General features: G+C 37.6%; 1 non-coding gene across 1 annotated transcript; it reads right to left on the bottom strand.

Moving 5' to 3' along the window:
- Positions 1-3,195: 3,195 nt before the first annotated feature.
- On the bottom strand, positions 3,196-3,269 carry TRNAN-AUU (transfer RNA asparagine (anticodon AUU)). Its single transcript has one exon. It is a non-coding gene; the product is annotated as a tRNA-Asn (tRNA).
- Positions 3,270-8,278: the final 5,009 nt, after the last annotated feature.

Genomic DNA, 8,278 nt, shown 5'->3' on the forward strand with positions numbered 1-8,278 from the left:
AGGAAGAAATTGAGGGATTTCAGATTTAAGATTGGTCTGACTGAGCCGTCCGGCTTCGGGACCACGAAGAGGCTTGAATAAAAACCTTCTCCCTGCTGACTAAGGCCAATTTGAACAATCAGTGAGGGGGAACGTCTTGAAACCCCAGTTTGTACCCTTGGGACACTATTTGTAAAACCCACGAGTCCAGGTCCGAATGAATCCAGAACTGACTGAAGAGTTTTAGACGTGCCCCCACTGGTGTGGGCTCCTGCAAGAAAGCCCCAGTGTCATGCAGTGGATTTGGCAGAAGCAGAGGACAATCTCTGGTCCTGCGATCTTGAAGAGGCTACAGACCTCTTCCTTTTCCTTCCTTTACCTGCAAAGAAAGGGGAATCTAAACTTCTTGCATATCTATTGGGCCAAAATGACTGCGGTAGATAATGATGCGTCTTCATCCGTTGACAGGGAACATAGGGCAAGAAGGTTGACTTACCATTGAAATGAGGATGCATCTTGCTGCCTTTCCAATGAAGCAAGTTTAATTTAGTAATAGGTGAAAAACCATCCTTACAAAGGTGTTAATCAGAGACTTGGCTTTGTGGACACTTTTCAGAGAACAAATTTGTTAGCATAAAAATAAAGCCAGAAAATGAAGAGCTGTTTAATCACTCAATTGGATTTTTCTGCCAGCATATTTTTTTTCTCTGCAACCCACTGCTAAATTGTGCTTTCTAGCTGTTTTTATAAAATCACTGAATCAAATCTAACTCTGATTACATCAGAGAAGGCCAGGTACCCTACACCATAACAGGGGGTTTGAAATTTTGACTTGTCTACTTAAAGATCACCAAAATCTGATAACAAGGTCAATTAGGTCCCTGGGTGGGATTGAACCACCAACCTTATGGTTAATAGCCGTACATACTAACTGATTGCGCCACAGAGACACTTTGCAAATGTCCATACTGACAAAGGCTAATAAGCATTCATCTAAAACGTTTCCTAGAAAAACTTTAAAAAGTCAATAATCTGGAGAGTTTTTGTAAGATGTTTCTTCCATCAACCAACGAAGAAACACATTGGTACTTTCCCATGATGAGTGAGTGCTTCAGGATCTCTTGCACTTACATGTGCAGCAGAGTACTGCAATGGAAGCATGCTGGGCCCATAACCCAGAGGTAGGCAGATTGAAACTATCCTCTGCTATATGCATTTTTTTTTGTTAATTAAAGTAATCCAAAACTGGGATTGATATTTTGTCTCTTTTATTTTTACTTAAAGTACAATAACTTTTACCATTTTAATTTGTTTTAATAGTATATTGACAGTATTGTTTTCTTTCAAAAATCCACTTCATTTTCTTTACCCTATTATTAAAATGGTAATTGACAAAAACAAACTACATTGTCACCAGAAGAGCAATACAAAATGTACAAGTGATATATTAAAATCATCTTTCCAGCTTGAATTTCAATGATGCATTGGGTCAACAATTTTGTGAGAAACATCTTCACCCTTAAATAAAGATTTTCTTAATTCCTTACCTGTGTGCTAATTAGATATCACCTTGTTTTAACATTAAACAGACTTCCACATGAGAAAGCAGCAAGGATGCAGTGGCGTTAATGTTTCCTGGTGTCAACCTGTATTATTTCAGTAGACATTGAAATGAGGATACATCTTGCTGCCTTTCCAATGAAGCAAGTTTAATTTAGTAATAGGTGAAAAACCATCCTTACAAAGGTGTTAATCAGAGACTTGGCTTTGTGGACACTTTTCAGAGAACAAATTTGTTAGCATAAAAATAAAGCCAGAAAATGAAGAGCTGTTTAATCACTCAATTGGATTTTACTGCCAGCATATTTTTTTTTCTCTGCAACCCACTGCTAAATTGTGCTTCCTAGCTGTTTTTATAAAATCACTGAATCAAATCTAACTCTGATTACATCAGAGAAGGCCAGGTACCCTACACCGTAACAGGGGGTTTGAAATTTTGACTTGTCTACTTAAAGATCACCAAAATCTGATAACAAGGTCAATTAGGTCCCTGGGTGGGATTGAACCACCAACCTTATGGTTAATAGCCGTACATACTAACTGATTGCGCCACAGAGACACTTTGCAAAAGTCCATACTGACAAAGGCTAATAAGCATTCATCTAAAACGTTTCCTAGAAAAACTTAAAAAAGTCAATAATCTGGAGCGTTTTTGTAAGATGTTTCTTCTATCAACCAACGAAGAAACACATTGGTACTTTCCCATGATGAGTGAGTGCTTCAGGATCTCTTGCACTTACATGTGCAGCAGAGTACAGCAATGGAAGCATGCTGGGCCCATAACCCAGAGGTAGGCAGATTGAAACTATCCTCTGCTATATGCATTTTTTTTTGTTAATTAAAGTAATCCAAAACTGGGATTGATATTTTGGCTCTTTTATTTTTACTTAAAGTACAATAACTTTTACCATTTTAATTTGTTTTAATAGTATATTGACAGTATTGTTTTCTTTCAAAAATCCACTTCATTTTCTTTACCCTATTATTAAAATGGTAATTGACAAAAACAAACTACATTGTCATCAGAAGAGCAATATAAAATGTACAAGTGATATATTAAAATCATCTTTCCAGCTTGAATTTCAATGATGCATTGGGTCAACAAATTTGTGAGAAACATCTTCACCCTTAAATAAAGATTTTCTTAATTCCTTACCTGTGTGCTAATTAGATATCACCTTGTTTTCACATTAAACAGACTTCCACATGAGAAAGCAGCAAGGAAGCAGTGGCGTTAATGTTTCCTGGTGTCAACTTGTATTATTTCAGTAGACATTGAAATGAGGATGCATCTTGCTGCCTTTCCAATGAAGCAAGTTTAATTTAGTAATAGGTGAAAAACCATCCTTACAAAGGTGTTAATCAGAGACTTGGCTTTGTGGACACTTTTCAGAGAACAAATTTGTTAGCATAAAAATAAAGCCAGAAAATGAAGAGCTGTTTAATCACTCGATTGGATTTTTCTGCCAGCATATTTTTTTTTCTCTGCAACCCACTGCTAAATTGTGCTTCCTAGCTGTTTTTTTATAAAATAACTGAATCAAATCTAACTCTGATTACATCAGAGAAGGCCATGTACCCTACACCATAAGAGGGGGTTTGAAATTTTGACTTGTCTACTTAAATATCACCAAAATCTGATCACAAGTTTAATTACATCCCTGGGTGGGATTGAACCACCAACCTTTCGGTTAATAGCCGAACACACTAACCGATTGCGCCACAGAGACACTTTGCAAAAAGTGCATACTGACAAAGGCTAATAAGCATAAATCTAGAACGTTTCCTAGAAAAACATTAAAAAATCAATAATCTGGAGAGTTTTTGTAAGATGTTTCTTCCATCAACCAACGAATAAACACATTGGTACTTTCCCATGATGAGTGAGTGCTTCAGGATCTCTTGCACTTACATGTGCAGCAGAGTACTGCAATGGAAGCATGCTGGACCCATAACCCAGAGGTAGGCAGATTGAAACTATCCTTTGCTATATGCATTTTTTTTGTTAATTTAAGTAATCAAAACTGGGATTGATATTTTTGCTCTTTTATTTTTACTTAAAGTACAATAACTTTTACCATTTTAATTTGTTTTAATAGTATATTGACAGTATAGTTTTCTTTCAAAAATCCACTTAATTTTCTTTACCCTGTTATTAAAATGGTAATTGAAAAAAAAACTACATTGTCACCAGAAGAGCAATACAAAATGTACAAGTGATATATTAAAATCATCTTTCCAGCTTGAATTTCAATGATGCATTGGGGCAACAATTTTGTGAGAAACATCTTCACCCTTAAATAAAGATTTTCGGAATTCCTTACCTGTGTGCTAATTAGATATCACCTTGTTTTCACATTAAACAGACTTCCACATGAGAAAGCAGCAAGGATGCAGTGGCGTTAATGTTTCCTGGTGTCAACCTGTATTATTTCAGTAGACATTGAAATGAGGATGCATCTTGCTGCCTTTCCAATGAAGCAAGTATAATTTAGTAATAGGTGAAAAACCATCCTTACAAAGGTGTTAATCAGAGACTTGGCTTTGTGGACACTTTTCAGAGAACAAATTTGTTAGCATAAAAATAAAGCCAGAAAATGAAGAGCTGTTTAATCACTCAATTGGATTTTTCTGCCAGCATATTTTTTTTCTCTGCAAACCACTGCTAAATTGTGCTTCCTAGCTGTTTTTATAAAATCAATGAATCAAATCTAACTCTGATTACATCAGAGAAGGCCAGGTACCCTACACCATAAGAGGCGGTTTGAAATTTTGACTTGTCTACTTAAAGATCACCAAAATCTGATAACAAGATCAATTACATCCCTGGGTGGGATTGAACCACCAACCTTTTAGTTAACAGCCGTACACACTAACTGATTGCGCCACAGAGACACTTTGCGAAAGTGCATACTGACAAAGGCTAATAAGCATTCATCTAAAACGTTTCCTAGAAAAACTTTAAAAAGTCAATAATCTGGAGAGTTTTATAAGATGTGTTGAATACTGTGACAGAGGCAACCTGCTGAAGGCCTAACAGTTATGTGTGTGCACTACGGGATAGTACGTATATTATGTATACATCCAATAAGCAAAGGGTTCTCATATTCACTAGTATAATATGAAAGCATAACAGAATCCATTTTGATTCTAGCTAGATGATATAGCAAATTCATCTTGAACTTTTTACACACCCTGAGAGAAAAACAACTTTGTTGGCTAAGTATTGTTTCCACATACGCACTTTCTAAAAGCTCATAGAGACCAGATGTAATTCCTAATATGGACACAGTTGAAGCTCACGAGTATCTTTTTAGTATTCTTGACAATTGTCCCAATATTGCATAACTCTATTGCCTAACATTGTATTCCTGGGGTATGAAATCATATGGGAGGAATATACAAAAGGGGTGTAACTGTGTATTATATAAAACTCATTGTTGATACGTGTATGTTGTTGTTAAATGATTTGACACAGGACGAGAGAATGCTACTTCTCCCCTGTATACGGGCGTGGCCCTTTGAATAAATAATAATTGATTTTTATAAATCCATTTTCAATTCATTCTTTTACCTAACAACCCAAATAGCAACAAGATGGTTAATTTAGTTAATCCAAGAGAATTCAACAGATGGGGGCTATGTCCTTGGAACTATAGATCTCGATCTCTTCATCAAATTCTCAAAGGGGTGTGCCAGCCAGCCAGCAGCTGATGATGGAAGGAACATCCCAAGTCATAACAGCACTGGTAAGTATAGAATACCATGGTATGTGCTGTATTCCAGTACATGCTGTTTCTATACCTGCCAGCTGTCTGTGTGATTGTATTTTTTATAATATGAGAATGAGAAGTGGAGAGATTGAAAAAAAACTAGTAAAATAACTCAGGGACCTGTTTGTTGTTGCTTGTTTGTAAAATGAATACCAAAATTATGTCCAAATCGGTTGAAGGACCAAGTAACTCGGAAATGATGATTGACAGATGCTGTTGCATGTAAATAAGAATACCAAAATTAATTCAAAGATTTGAGCAAAGAAACAGTGACCTGTGTTTTTCACTCTATGAATGATTGCATGAATAAGTGCTTTGGACCAAGAGCCAAATAAAGTAAAAAGCACATAGATCACCTCCACTTGTTAGTCAGCTACACTTGTATAAGAAGGGTACATTAGAAAAAAATAGAGTGAACAACCCGAGGTTATAGGGATTATATGTAACTGAGTGTAAGTATATATTGCAATACTGAGCTGCTAAGAGCTGCTGGTTGTTTTAAGCATAACCTAAGCATGTTGCTTTGTGATTGTAGTTGTGATAAGAGGATCTACTGCAGCTTCCCAGTTGACAGACGTGTCGCGTGTGTGAAAAATTGCAGGGATTGCGAATTTTTCCAGCGTATGGGAAGGGCAGGGAGGATTAACCCTAAGTGTGCATATCATGTATGGAAGAAATATTCCATAGAAGCACAAATTTTGTATAGTACTGTGACAAAGGGTACAGTATATGTTTTGCATTTAAATCATGCTGTATAATATTGGCCTGATCAACCAATACTAAGCGTATTTTGAAATCGGCAAAACTGTTGAAATCTGCAAGAAATTGAAGTTTGCAAACTGTATTTAAATTTGTGTGTTATGGTTTTGTGTGTGGGACATAATGTTCAGTTAAGTATATTCTCAGATCTGTGTCTAATGGAAACCTTCTGTCTGTGATTGGCATGGTTACAAGTTTTGAAATAATAAGGTTTGTGGTACCGAAACCGGACGGTTCGGTGAGACCCATTTTAAATTTTAAATCTTTGAACACGTATATAAAACGGTTCAAGTTCAAGATGGAATCGCTCAGGGCGGTTATCTCAAGCCTGGAGGAAGGGGATTACATGGTATCACTGGACATCAAGGATGCTTACCTGCATGTCCCCATTTACTCTCCTCACCAGGAGTACCTCAGATTTGTGGTACAGGACTGTCATTACCAATTCCAGACGCTGCCGTTTGGTCTGTCCACGGCACCGAGGGTGTTTACCAAGGTAATGGCCGAGATGATGATACTCCTGCGAAAAAAGGGAGTTATAATTATCCCGTACTTGGACGATCTCCAGATAAAGGCGAGGTCCAAGGAACAGTTGTTGATCGGAGTAGCACTAGAATTAAAATTTTAAAGCCTCCTGTTAGGCCATCATCTACACGACATAGCCCTGAATTTTCCAATGCGCAGCTCTTTGCAAAAGAGAGATATTGGCAAGGAAAAGCTGTCTTGTACCTTTGCATTTTTCTCCCAAACGAAGGACACTAGAAAGAAAATTTTAAAGCCTCCTGTTAGGCCATCATCTACACGACATAGCCCTGAATTTTCCAATGCGCAGCTCTTTGCAAAAGAGAGATATTGGCAAGGAAAAGCTGTCTTGTACCATTGCATTTTTCTCCCAAACGAAGGACACTAGAAAGAAAATTTTAAAGCCTCCTGTTACGCCATCATCTACACGACATAGCCCTGAATTTTCCAATGCGCAGCTCTTTGCAAAAGAGAGATATTGGCAAGGAAAAGCTGTCTTGTACCTTTGCATTTTTCTCCCAAACGAAGGTCACTAGAAAGAAAATTTTAAAGCCTCCTGTTAGGCCATCATCTACACGACATAGCCCTGAATTTTCCAATGCGCAGCTCTTTGCAAAAGAGAGATATTGGCAAGGAAAAGCTGTCTTGTACCTTTGCATTTTTCTCCCAAACGAAGGTCACTAGAAAGAAATTTTTAAAGCCTCCTGTTAGGCCATCATCTACACGACATAGCCCTGAATTTTCCAATACGTAGCTCTTTGCAAAAGAGAGATATTGGCAAGGAAAAGCTGTCTTGTACCTTTGCATTTTTCTCCCAAACGAAGGACACTAGAAAGAAAATTTTAAAGCCTCCTGTTAGGCCATCATCTACACGACATAGCCCTGAATTTTCCAATGCGCAGCTCTTTGCAAAAGAGAGATATTGGCAAGGAAAAGCTGTCTTGTACCTTTGCATTTTTCTCCCAAACGAAGGACACTAGAATAAAAATTTTAAAGCCTCCTGTTAGGCCATCATCTACACGACATAGCCCTGAATTTTCCAATGCGCAGCTCTTTGCAAAAGAGAGATATTGGCAAGGAAAAGCTGTCTTGTACCTTTGCATTTTTCTCCCAAACGAAGGTCACTAGAAAGAAAATTTTAAAGCCTCCTGTTAGGCCATCATCTACACGACATAGCCCTGAATTTTCCAATGCGTAGCTCTTTGCAAAAGAGAGATATTGGCAAGGAAAAGCTGTCTTGTACCTTTGCATTTTTCTCCCAAACGAAGGACACTAGAAAGAAAATTTTAAAGCCTCCTGTTAGGCCATCATCTACACGACATAGCCCTGAATTTTCCAATGCGCAGCTCTTTGCAAAAGAGAGATATTGGCAAGGAAAAGCTGTCTTGTACCTTTGCATTTTTCTCCCAAACGAAGGACACTAGAAAGAAAATTTTAAAGCCTCCTGTTAGGCCATCATCTACACGACATAGCCCTGAATTTTCCAATGCGCAGCTCTTTGCAAAAGAGAGATATTGGCAAGGAAAAGCTGTCTTGTACCATTGCATTTTTCTCCCAAACGAAGGACACTAGAAAGAAAATTTTAAAGCCTCCTGTTAGGCCATCATCTACACGACATAGCCCTGAATTTTCCAATGCGCAGCTCTTTGCAAAAGAGAGATATTGGCAAGGAAAAGCTGTCTTGT

The sequence above is a fragment of the Pseudophryne corroboree genome, unplaced genomic scaffold (genome assembly GCF_028390025.1).
Source record: "Pseudophryne corroboree isolate aPseCor3 unplaced genomic scaffold, aPseCor3.hap2 scaffold_2180, whole genome shotgun sequence".
NCBI classification, from domain to species: domain Eukaryota; kingdom Metazoa; phylum Chordata; class Amphibia; order Anura; family Myobatrachidae; genus Pseudophryne; species Pseudophryne corroboree.